The sequence below is a fragment of the Schistocerca piceifrons genome, chromosome 3 (assembly GCF_021461385.2).
Source record: "Schistocerca piceifrons isolate TAMUIC-IGC-003096 chromosome 3, iqSchPice1.1, whole genome shotgun sequence".
Taxonomy (NCBI): Eukaryota; Metazoa; Arthropoda; class Insecta; order Orthoptera; family Acrididae; genus Schistocerca; species Schistocerca piceifrons.
The window spans coordinates 891,157,558-891,171,264 of NC_060140.1; the positions used below are offsets into that span (position 1 = coordinate 891,157,558).

The following is a 13,707-nucleotide window of genomic DNA, read 5'->3' on the forward strand; positions in this document are numbered from 1 at the left end:
AGAAGGCCAGGGCTTGACAAGAAGAGATCAATGGCCGAATAAGTTCTGCATTTCACAATGAAGTGTGTGGGGCCATGGAGTTCAAGAAAGATTGAGCTGTGCCAGTAGTTTCAATAACTTTACCACAGCCAATGATCATTGTTCCACCCCACAAAGCTTATGGGTGTTGAAGTCGCCCAGGACCAGGAAAGGTGGGAGAGTTGAGAAAATAACACAGACAGTACATCCTGGGACACAACATCATTGAAAGGGAGGTAAACAATTCAGATGGTAAAATCCTGATGTGGCCCTACCTTAACAGCCACAGCCTCCAAAGGTGTATCAAGATGAACAACATCACTATATACAGGGTGTTACAAAAAGGTACGGCCAAACTTCCAGGAAACATTCCTCACACACAAAGAAAGAAAATATGTTATGTGGACATGTGTCCAGAAACGCTTACTTTCCATGTTGGAGCTTATTTTATTACTTCTCTTCACATCGATCATGGAATGGAAACACACAGCAACAGAACGTACCAGCGTGACTTCAAACACTTTGTTACAGGAAATGTTCAAAATATCCTCCATTAGCGAGGATACATGCATCCACCCTCCATCGCATGGAATCCCTGATGTGCTGATGTAGCCCTGGAGAATGGCATATTGTATCACAGCCGTCCACAATACGAGCACGAAGAGTCTCTACATTTGGTACCGGGATTGCGTAGACAAGAGCTTTCAAATGCCCCCATAAATGAAAGTCAAGAGGGTTGAGGTCAGGAGAGCGTGGAGGCCATGGAATTGGTCCGCCTCTACCAATCCATCGGTCACCGAATCTGTTGTTGAGAAGCGTACGAACACTACGACTGAAATGTGCAGGAGCTCCATCGTACATGAACCACATGTTGTGTCGTACTTGTAAAGGCACATGTTCTAACAGCACAGGTTGTAACAACAACTGTACATATAATGATTTTTTCTTCTGTTTTTCGATGAATTAATGTAAGCAATGTTTTGATTTAATTTCTTTTTATTTTCGTGTCATTATGTTAAAGAAAATGTAAGCAAATTTAGATGTGAATATTAATATTTATGTCAGATTTCAAGCAATGCTATAACAAAATTGAAGTGTAACCCTTGTTGAATCTATTGTAACATGTTTGAAATTGTAATTGTGCGCCAGGTCCATACGTAGTCAATGTATTAGGATACGTGGAATGTAAAACCTTTGGTGAATACCCTATCTGTAGGGGAGCGGTAAAAGGTGGAGGCAGGCGAGCGCGGGAAAATGCACACGGGCGCGGCACGGCATAACGGGCTCAGTAATACAGTCGGAGTTGGGCATCGGTCTGAGGAACACGTTCCGGATCGAGGAGGCTATCCTGGAAAAAGTGGTTTCATTGAGCCTCGGATGTGCCGCTTCCGACGACTATACAGCATGGCTATATTCTAATGGCACTGGATTGAGAATGAGGGCGACGCTAAGAAGAAGCAAAGTGCCGATACAGCAAAAGCCATAGCTGTGATTGTATGTGTGCTGTGCGCCTCGCCATCTCGCCGCCCGCCAACCGCCGCATTGACTCGCACAGGTTGAATCTTTAGAATTGTATTCGTGTGGACCAGTGTTAATTTTGTTCCTGCCAGTTCAATAATAACTTAACTTTTACCAAATTTGTTCTATCAATGAATTATCCTAATCACTAACCTAGACAGGGTCCTTTCCACATGTTGTGCAATCCGAGTGTCCCGAAATGAAGATTTAAAGTTTATGTTAATAAGAATTAACTGCAGACCTATTTATGCTAGAATGAATCTTAATGAGCTTTATTGTTAATGAAAATATGAGTAAAGAGCAAAGGTCTGACAGAGTACTAAGATAATTTTGGAATTGTCTCAGTAAGGAAGCTTAATTAATTCGATACAAAATTAAGGGTAGTTAAATGAGGAAGTAATTGGACAATAAGAATAATAATTCATATTCTGTAAATCTTGAGTAATTTATGTTTCCAATAGTTAATGGTTTCAACACTGTGATCATAACAGTTTCAGGGCCCCCCCCCCTCCCTTCTTTCACTCTTTTCTTTTCTTTTCATTTAAATTCTGAAGTGACTGAACTGATTTGACCAGCAAAGTTAAAGTCAATATAAAACCTAAATTTATCAGTGTTTTACCATTATTAAAATTGCCATTGTATGTGTGTGTGTCAAAAGTGCTATTTCTAGGGTGACCTATGTCCGATTTCAGTCGGATCAATAGACAAAACGCAGTTCGTAGTAATAATTGTAGTGTAATGTTGTGTATTTATAGCTTGTTCAAATTAGTACAGAAAGGGAAAATCTTAGTTCAGTAGATATTTCTGGTTCTAAAATTCACCATATAATACAGTATTACTACGTGTGGTTATGCTTGTATGTACATCCACTTGTACAAGGGAAAAACTCACTTAATGCCTAATTAGGCTGGCACTGGTAGCATCTGCGGTGTATGTTTCTTGCCCGTCCTAACGTGTAGTTGCACTTATTCTTGCTTGACATATCATTGTTGTTACTGACTGGGTATAAGTCCGGTTTTGCTTCCATTCAGGTACACGCGGTCAACATATTTACTAAAATCCTTTCCTATAAGGTGAAGCTCGTCAACTTATCATAGTACAGGCTTTAAAGAGTTAACGTACGCTAGAGCGGAGACGTTACAAGGTAGAGTATCCCGTATGAAATCATGATAACGTGCTCCATTGAGCGTAGGTGGAAGAACTTACTGACAAAACTAAAATGCGCTCTAACATGGAAATTAGGCGTTTCCGGACACATGTCCACATAACATCTTTTCTTTATTTGTGTGTGAGGAATGTTTCCTGAAAGTTTGGTCGTACCTTTTTGTAACACCCTGTATAGAGTCCAGCACATACATCCAAACTTCAACCGATGCCTTATCATAGTCAGTATGATTCTTAAAATAACTTTGGGAGCCATGAAGTGCAGGGGTTTGAGTTGTTGGAAACCACGTTTCCTGAATGGCAATACAGAATGCAGGGTAAGTGCTTAAAAGCTGCCTTACCTCAGCCAGGTGGTGGAAGAATCCATTGCAATTCCATTGGAGGACCAGACTGTCTGAATACTGTGGGGGCATGAGGTTACAAGGACGGGATCAGGTTATGACACATGGTCATGTGCTGCCACTGCCTGAGATTTTGGGGGATCCACTGACAGATTCTGCGGCACATTGCCTGGGAAGATGTGGCACCTCAGGGGCAACTGGTATCTCCACTCTGGGCACGGAAGGAGTACTTGCAGAGTCTGGTGGCATGGGGGCCACTGTAGTTTTCTTCATCTTAGAGGACTTCTTTTGTCTTTCTTCTCCTTAGAGGATGAGGAATGGGAGGGTTTTACTGAATTTGTTTCAGGGACGGGGGGAGAATGAGAAGTCTGACGGCCAGCAGCCTTTGGTTCCTTCAGCTAACAGCTAGTGTCTGGCTGTGGAGCAGCAGAAACTGTGGATGGGAGAGTCCTGAGGGACCTCTTACTATCTAGTGAAGCCGGAGGGGGATGATGCGCCTCTGATTGGGGGATGGGGACTGGTGTACCCGTCAGGTGGTGAGCCAATTTTCTCGAAGTTGGTGCAGTTGAAGCACTGGAAGTTGCGACTGCAGCATAAGATTGTGTTATTTGTATGGGATTAAGACACTCATACTTTTTTTCTGCCCTCTTGATATGTGTGCTTGTCCAAGGTCTTATGCTCCCGGATATTCTTCTCACACTTAAAAATGGAGCAATCTGGTGAGCAGGGAGAGTGGAGATAACTGCAGATTACACAGAAGGGGGGAGGGGGATAAGGAACATTCGTGTGTAATGGACGTCCACGATCCATGCAGACAGGGGTAGCGGTACAACGGAAAGACATATGTCTGAACTTTGGACACTTGAAGCTCCTCATATGAGGAGGAACATAAGATTTCACGTCACACCAGCAGACCATCACCTTGAGCTTCTCAGACAACGTATCACCCTCAAAAGCCAAGATGAAGAGCTCCATAGCAACTTTGTTTTTCCTTGATCCCCCACAGGTACAAAGGGTGACGTGCACACTCCAACAGTCTAAGTTGGCCTCCAGCTCATCAACAGATTGCAAAAGAATATCATGGTGACAGATGATGCCCTGGACCATATTGAGACTTTTGTGGGGAGTGACAATCACAGGAATGTCACCCGACTTTTTACAAGAGAGTAGCACTTGTGACGGGGGGGGATGATGTTTTAATCAGGACAAAGCCACTCGTTGTCTTAGAAATTGATGCAACTTCCCCATATTTGTTTATCCAAAGTGTTCAACAAAAATAAAGGCTTTGTGGTCAGAGATATGTCTCCATTGGTCCTAGAAAAGACCAGGAAATGGAAGGATTTTTCTCCCTGTCATCTAGTGCGTTCCTCCCATGGTGTGGTCAAGGAAGGAGACACACTGGGATCATACTTTGTTGCATCATACGAGGCCTTTCCATTTGAAGAGACTGCTGGGGCCATGTGACCATCAGCAGGAGAAATTTTAAGTTGCTTCATGTGCGAACTATCAGCTACCTGGCCGGCAATACGTTGCTGGGAGCCCTGTGCGCCCGTTATGATGGGCAGATATTCCATGGCATACATGTGGAGTGTGCAGCCCAGGCACCAACAGTGCGATCCCTGCTTGGTCAGGGGGGCTACCACTGTGACGGTAATTTTTAAGTTACATCCCTCAACTGCCACTGGAAGAACATATGAGCTTTGCGGTGAGGGGCTGCAAAACTCCTCACATTATAGTGGAAAAGAATGTGTTGTTATATCAGCTATGTCATTGTTGTTTGGGAGATTTACATTATATTATTTTTAAAAAACAGTGGAACACACAAATTTAGACTAACTTGGTTGTTAGTGGATCACCATAATACCTTTCTTGGTGAAGATGAGTAAAAAATTTCTCTTTGCCACGCCCTTAAATACTACATTGTTAAATAATAACAGCTACATCATTGTTTAATTAATTATATTGATTAAAATTAATGGATCTATAAAATGAAGGTATAAATAAATAAATTATTCAGTCTTTTCTGAGCAAGTCTTGTTATGGTGTATGTTGAAATACCTTCACGATTAACATAGGAAAGCCAAACGAGAATTTAAATTTAAGTGTATGATTCTAATAATGTAATTAATTAATAATGATTTGACAGTCTTATCTGGTTTCTGACATATTACGTCTTAGTAAGAAGCCCAGCCCTACAGACTATGCACAAGGAGCTGCACTTACCAGTAAAACAAAATTTATTAAAATATGTTCTCACTGAATACCACCATGAAATTTGGCACACACATTAACTAATACAAGTGAAATACATTTTTTCAGAACAAAAATTTTAATTTCGAAATTTTTCACAATTAAAAAATAATATCACCTGGAAAAATTCAGCATTGTTATTAATATCATGAATTAGCACCTACTTTTAAAGCTAATAAGTAACTGAATAAAATGGAACATATTTTAGGTGTTTAAGTCAAATAGTTTGAGAAATTGTGATTTTAAGATTTCAAAACATAAGAAAAAATTGCACAACTCTGGAAGTTTTAAAAATTAATAACTAAAATAAAAAAAGGGCTCAAAAATTTTTAATTTGGGGCTTTTCACGCATACAGATACTACTATAAATGTACAAAAAATTATCACAACCTGAGATTTGAAGAACTAGACTATCATCTGATTTCACATGGACTGACACTCGAGTTAGTGAAGCAATTCATATTTCAGGTAAGTCCGGGTCTATTATATGGGAACAAATCTTTAGCACCCCACTCGAAACACCATCAAAACCAGATGAGCTTTTATTTTTGCTAGCATGTGTAATTTTCTAAATTTCAAAAAGGAGAAGTTGGTGATATATTCATACGATTGAAATTTATGAGAGTTTCTTTTCAACATACTGCTATGATTGCACTGTTTGTCCCTATTATTTCTCCTATGTTAAAGAAATGATTATTCAATATATTTGATACCTATGGATCATTGTTTATTGCCCTTCCATTCAATTCAACAGTGATGTTACTGTGTTCTGTAGCTGTTGTCCTGCCTCTTGTTTCATTACATTCAATATAGCCTTAAGTCTGTTGCTGGAATTGACTGATTTCTGACATGTGCATGTTCCTTGATTTTTAAATAATATTTCTTAGTAATTTTGAGTAGTTTTTGTAGTGTGCAACTACTGTATGATTTCTACATGTTCTTGCCAACAGATACATATCGCTTTTGCTTTCACAAGTTAATTTAATCCCTAGTGATCCATGGTTTTTTAAATGGTTGTTTAATGTCCTAGAAGGTGGTTGGAAATGAGAAGCATGATATCTGTATCAATGAGTTTCAGAATCAGAACAAATGGTTGTTGCTTATAAATACAAGTCAACAGAACTATATGTTACACACATGCAGGATTGCCAGCCATCAGGAAGACAGCAACTGTTACCATCTGTACATAATCAGTCAAAATGGTAATGTGCTCAGTACATCATGAAAAGTTTTCTGGTATATTGTACAAACTGAAAAGGACACTGACTCCTGGGCTATTAAAATATCATTGCAATAAGGCAGGTATTTGAGGGTATTCAAACTATTCTTTGAATTCAATGAGCCGACTGATGCAATGTCATAAAAAATAACAAGTAATGATTTTGTTATCCTGTGCAAATAAAAAATTGTTATGTTGCTTTCTCCATAAACAACTTGTCTGGATTTATGGTTTAGTAAGTTATTATGGTCAATTAAAATATATTATGGCAATATTTAATTGCAAATATTTAGTGCAGGAAACAGTATTTACGAAAAAAATGCTAGCATTGTAATGCCTGCCACATTTCTTAATTTACCAGTTGGTACATATTCATAATCAAACTCCCTTAATAATATCAATAGTTGTGCTGCAAGTAACTGAAGCTTCTTTACAGACTGGTTTTGCTAAACATTAAGCAGGAAAATGTCGCAGTGTCTCCCCTTTCCCAGAAACATATTGGAAAAAAGTGCAGTTACATGCAGGTAACTGTTCTTACGTATACTACTGCTGAATTATGTAACATTATGTTGTTGGCAACAAACAGACCTGATATCTTTGAGGATGCCAACATCGAAATTAGTATCAGTGCTCATGACACGGTTGTAGCAACAAAGATTACCAAAGTACAAATAACAACTAAAACAAGCAGAAATATATGTACGTTCAGTAAACTAGAGAAAAAATCAGTAGTGTCATATCTCAATGAGGAACTTCAAACTTTCAGCACGAAGCATGTAGAGGAACTCTGGCTCATGTTTACAAGAATAGTTGACCATGCACTGGGTGGATATGTACCCAGCAGAATAGTTTATAATGTGATGGAATCTCCATGGTATACACTCACTGTAAAGATGCTTCTAAAGAAACAGAGATTACTGCATAATAGGTGTAAAACAAAAAAATAGTACCATACAGAGAGAGATGCTTAATGAAACACGTTTGGCTGTCAAGAGAGCAATGCGTGATGCCTTCAATGACTACCGTAGCGGAATATTGTCAAGTGATCTTTCCCAGAACCCAAAGAAATTCTGGTTGTATGTAATGGCTGTTAGTGACACCTAGTTAGGTCCAGTCCGTAGCGAATGAGACGGGAACTGAAACTGAGGGTAGCAAATCAAAAGCTGAAATGCTTAACTCCATTTTCAAACGTTCCTTTACAAAGGAAAACCCAGGAGAATTGCCCCAATTGAATCCTCATACCATTGAAAAGATGAATGAAATAAGTATTAGTGACAGTGGTGTCGAGAAACAGCTGAAATCATTAAAACTGAAGAATGCTCCTCCAGGGCCTGATGGAATCCCTGTCAGATTCTATACTGAATCTGCCACTGAGTTAGCCCCTCTTCAAACTATACTCTATTGTAGATCACCCAACAAAAAGAAGTGCCCAGTTCTTGCAAAAAGGAAGTGCCCAGTTCTTGGAAAAAGGCACAGGTCACATCTGTCTACAGAAAGGGTAGTAGAAGTGACTCACAAAACTTCCGTCCAATACACTTGACAGCAATTGGCTGTAGAATCTTAGAACATATTCTGAGCTCAAATATAATGAGGTATCCTGAACAGATTTACCTCCTCAATGCCAACCAGCATGTATTTTGAAAACACTGATCATATGAAACCCAATTTGTAATTTTCTCAGGTGAAATATTGAAAGATTTGGACCAAGGCAATAAAGTAGATGCAATATTACTTGATTTCCGAAAAACATCTGACTCAGTACCACACCTATGCTTATTGCCGAAAGTACAGTCATATGTGGTATAAACTGAAATCTGGATTGAGGACTCTTGGGTGGAGAGTCATCATCAAACGAAGAAGTAACTTCAGGTGTGCCCTAGGGAAGCTTGTTGGGAGCCTTGTTATTCATGTTGTACATTAATGATCCTGCAGGAAATGTACATTAATGATCTTGCAGGAAATCAGGCTTTTTACAGATAATGCGGTTATCTATAATGAAGCACTATCTGAGAGAAGCTGCATAAATATTCAGTTTGATATTGATGACATTTCAACGTGGTGCAGAGATTAGCAGCTTGCTTTAAAAGTTCAGAAATGGAAAATTTTGCACTTCACGAAACAAAATACCCTAACATCCTATGACTATAATACGAATGAGTCACTGTTAGTATTGATCAACCTCATACAAATATCTGGGTGTAACATTTTGTAGGAATGTGAAATTGAATGATGACATAGGTTCAGTTGTGGGTGAAGGAGGTGGTAGATTTCAGTTTATTGGTAGAATTCTTGGGAAGTGCAATCAGTGTACAAAAGAGATTGCTTACAAATCAAATCAGTTGTGCGACCAGTTCTATAATATTGTTCAGGTGTGTGGGATACTGAACATATACAAGAAAGGGCAGCTCAAATTGTCACAAGTTTGTTTGATCTGTGGGAGAATGTCAGAGAGATACTGAAGGAACTGAACTGGCAGACTCTTGTAGATCGACGTAAACTATCCCGAGAAAGTCTATTAAAAATTTTCAAGAAATGTTTTTAAATGATTACTCTAGGGATATACGAGGGTAGAATGAAAAGTAATGTGTCAACCTTCGTTAATTGGGTTTGGATGGGAATATTTTAATAAATCAAATGCAGAAATAATCCGTACAATGTGATCTTTAATTACCAATATTCACTTTTCCACATAATCACCAGCCAATTGGATACATTTCTGCCAATGACGAACAAGTTTTCTGATGCCGTCACGGAAGAAATCGACACACTGTTTCTGCAACCACAGTCTCACAGTTCGCTTAAAGTTTTCATCAGAAGCATAATGATGGCCCTGCAGACCGTCTTTCATTATTGGAAACAGATGGAAATCAGACGCTGCTAAATCTGGACTGTATGGAGGATGCCAAACGGTGCTGAGATTCAGTCTCTGGAGTTCTGCTGCGGTGGCATGTGAAATGTGTGGTTTGGCATTGTCATGCTGCAGGAAAACATTTCCCTTTTCCTTTTGGACCCTTGTTAGTCGTCGTTTCAGAGTTCGCAGAGTGGTGATGTAACGCTCTGAATTTATTATTGTTTCACGATCAAGGAAATCAACATGGATAACACCTCTGCACCCCAGAATACTGTGGCCATGATTTTTCCAGCTGAGCAATTTCTTTTTCTGGGGTGAGTCTTTGTGTCGATATTCCATACACTGACGTTTCGTTTTCAGGTGTTAATTGTGTACCCACATTTCGTCTCCTGTCACAATTGAATGTAGAAAGGCGTCACCTTCATTCTTGAAACACGAGAGGAGTTCCTGGCAAATTTCAAGTCTGTGCACTTTCATTTCAGGAGTCAGCATCCAGGGTGCCCATTGTGCACAGATCTTCTGATAGAAAAGCAAAGTAATAATGTGACCCATACGTTCTTGTGAAATGCCAACTGTGCTAGCAATTTCTCTCTGAGTGATAAGACGATCGTCCTGAATCAATTTGTCAACATTCTGCTTGTGAAACTCGGTGGTTGCTGTCACAGGATGTCCAACTCTTTGTTTGTCATGCAGGTCAGTTGTTCCCACCTCAACATCTTTAAACTTACTCTCCCACTAATGCGCAGTACTCACATCAACACAATCACCATAAAATGGTTTCGTTCTCTGATGAATCTCCTTTGGGGTGACACCTTTTGCTGTCAAGAATCCAATGACTGCACGTTGCTTAAATCGCACTGACCGACTGTCTCCACAGGGTTCCATACTTTACACTGTAACAACACAACCGTTCAATGCTAAGGCTTCCCGCCAACTGGAGCTGTAGAGAAGAGGCTACGGAACATGCCAGTACCTGCCACACACCAATGCTGCCAATTGTTTACAAGTTACAAAGGTGGAGGCATTACTTCTCAGTCAACCCTCATACTACAACCCCCTACAATCGCTCACATAGGTATTGTGAGGATCAGATTAAGAAAAATTACTGCATGCACACAGGCATTCAAACAATCATTTTTCCTGTGCTACGTACGTGAATGGAACAGGATGAAACCCTAATAACTGGTGCGATGGAACATACCCCCTACCTTGCACCTCATGGTGGTTTGCAGATTATAAATGTTAATGTAGATTACGATTTCTTTACTGTTATTAACATATTATAATGATTGTTCCGTGGTTGTTAACCTCTGCTGCAGTTTTTGTTGCTAGAGTCAAGAAGTACAAATGTAAGTGCGGAAAATTTGCTGTGATTCCTTTAAGCGCCATACACAAATTGTTTCATCTGGATTGCGTGAAGTTAGTTTGGGAAAGGAAAAGAACCTCAAAATTAGATGAATTAGCATTGTTCCTGGGGAAAAAATGTGCCCACCCCGTACGAAACTCATCAATGAAAAACTAGAACATGAAAACTCATCCTTAGGTGATATAATGTTAGTAATGTGAAGGTGCAGACTCCTGAAAAAGCTGTGCTCAAGACTGGCTTAACTAGCCTCGGAATATCTCCTGCAAAGCTGCATTCAGTTGCTCGGCACAATCAGTATGCAGCAGCAAAACTTAAATTGGGATCAGCAACTGGAGTATTAAAAACTAAAACTGCACATGTATATTAAGTTGAGCTGGACACTGATGCAAATAATAACCCTGACAGTCTTAACAATACTTGAAGACAAGGTGAAACATTACAATGAACTCATGGATAAAATAAAACAGAAAACTGAACTGCAAATAATTGCGAAAAAATTCAATTACTAACTTGTGGCACAAACCTGGTCCACATTTCAAATTTCTGAATATGGGGTATGACAATCACGAGCTCTTGTAATTGAGAAGGGTACTTTATCAATGCCTGAGCAAAAATGAGGAAAGATGTTACCACAAGATACGTCATCGTCATCATCATCATCATCATCAGTGTTCTGATAAAAGGCAGGTTTTCACATAGTGGTTCTCCAGGCTGTCCGGTCTTCTGCCGTCCTCTTCAGGTCTGCACAATTTCCTCTTCCCTTTATGTCGTCTATCATCTTGTATCTTCTTCTTCTTCTTCTTCTTCCTCCTCCTCTCAGTCTTCTCCCACAAACCAGTCCTTCGAAAGCGTCTGCTAGTAAGCACTCCCTTCTCAATGAATGTCCCAACCAATTCTTTTTCCTTTCTCTTCCAAACTTCAGCAGACATCTTCTCTCACCAACCCTTTGAGTTTTCACCTCCTGGAGACATCTCAAGTCTTCAGTTACTGTGCTTCCAAGATATTTAAATGCACTTACTTGGCTAATGGTAGATTGTCCTATTTTAATATCGGACAGTCTGCGTCTTGTACTGATGACCATACTCTTTGTTTCTGCTGTGTTTATTTGCATCCCATATTCCACACAAGCTTCATTCAGATCTTTCAGCATGTTATTCACTGTCTGCTCACTTTCTGCCACTAATACCATGTCATCAGCAAATCTTAAACATTATATTCTCTTTCCAACAATACATAATCCTCTTTTCCCATCTAAGCCTTTCCAAAAATCTCTTCAAGGTATGTGTTACACAACAGTGGGGAAAGGCAAAAACCTTATCTACAATCTTGTCCAATGCTGCTTCCTTCTGACCTTTCATTTCCAATCCTTATCATTACTTTCTGGTGTAAATATAGATTCTGTATCAGTTGTCTCCCTTTCCAATCTACTCCTTTCCTCTTCAAAACATCCATCAGCTTGTTCCGCTGAACTCTGTCAAAAGCCTTTTCTAAATCTATAAAAACAGCAAAGATTTCTCTACCTTTATCCATATATCTTTCCCTGTAGTTGTCAACAGGCCAATAGCATCTCTTGTTCCTTTTCCTGTTCTAAATCGGAACTGCTCCTCTGCAATCCCTCTATCCAGCTTGCCATTTAGCCTTCTATTCAACACTCTCAGCACGACTTAAGCTGCATGAGAAATTAGACTGATGGACCTATGCTCATAACATTTTTTAGTGTTTCTCTTTTTCTCTATTGGTATCATAACTGTTGCAAGGAAGTCCTCAGGCCATTCCTCTTTGTCATATATCTCGTTAACAGAGGTAGACAATTTTTTTTCTTGACTTGTTTCCCAGACTCTTCAACAGTTCTGCTGGCAAATCATCAATTCCACATGCCTTCCTATTCTTCATCTCCTTCAGCGTCTTTCCTACTTCTGCTTCCAAGGTGGTGAATCCCTTTCCATCTTTCAGCATGTATTGCTCCTTCTCAGTCTTAATTTCACTTTGTATTTCATCCACCTTATACAGACATTCGATATATTCTTGCCATCTGTTCAAAACCTCCTGTGATTCTTCTGCAGAGTACCATCCCCTCTTTCTATTTCTATGTTGTTGTTCTTTCTTTTACGTTCAAAAACACTCTCACTAGCCAGTCTATACATCACTTCATACTTTCCCTCTTTCTCCATTTTCTCTGTTTTGTCATATTTCTATTTCATCCATTTTCCCTTACTTCTGCAGTTTCTCTTCTTAATTAATTATTCAGTCTCCTGTACCTCTTTTTGCCTTTTCGGCTTCTACATTTTTCCACTTTCTCCACTCTTCCATCTTTTACAACATGATTTCTGTTATCCACTCTTTCCTGGTACTTTGGGAAACTCTAATTTCTAGTAATTATTTGGCAGAGTCCACGAGTCCTTCCCTCATTTTTATCAATTTCTCATTAACACTTTCATCAGCTCTTCCTCTTTCCCATTTTTCCATAAATCTGTTCTCCAAATCTGATGCCTTTCCTGCCTCTTTGAGTCTTTCTACGTTTAACCTTTCCTTTGCTTTACCTCTCCAGACTTTTTCCAACTTCACTTGTATTTCTCCCACTATTAGGTTGTCGTCTGAATTTATATATGCTCCTGGATAAGCTTTGGCATTCTTCAAACAGTTCCTAAAACTTTTTTGTATTAGGATGTTGTCCAACTGATGTCTTTCCCTATTCAAGTTTGATATCCACGTGTATGAATTTTCTTTACAGAAACTAATTAGTAGTTCACTTCTCTCATTTCTTATTCCTAATCCAAATTTTCCTACTGTATCTTCATCTCTTCCTTCAGCCACCACTGCATTACAGACCCCATGACGATAACGCAGGCATTTCTATTTTCTTTCTCGATGCGTTCTTGTATTTTCTCATAATATTCTTCTACTTCCTCATCTCTATGCTGGCTGGTTGGCATATATACCTGTATTAACACCAAATCTTTTGAACTACCCTTCAGTCGTG

At 39.4% G+C, this 13,707-nt stretch overlaps 1 protein-coding gene across 1 annotated transcript in view; it reads right to left on the reverse strand.

Annotated features, from left to right (window-relative positions):
* Nucleotides 1-13,707, reverse strand: part of LOC124789454 (lanC-like protein 2) — a 126,545-nt gene that overhangs the window by 99,450 nt on the left and 13,388 nt on the right. The window lies entirely within an intron of this gene.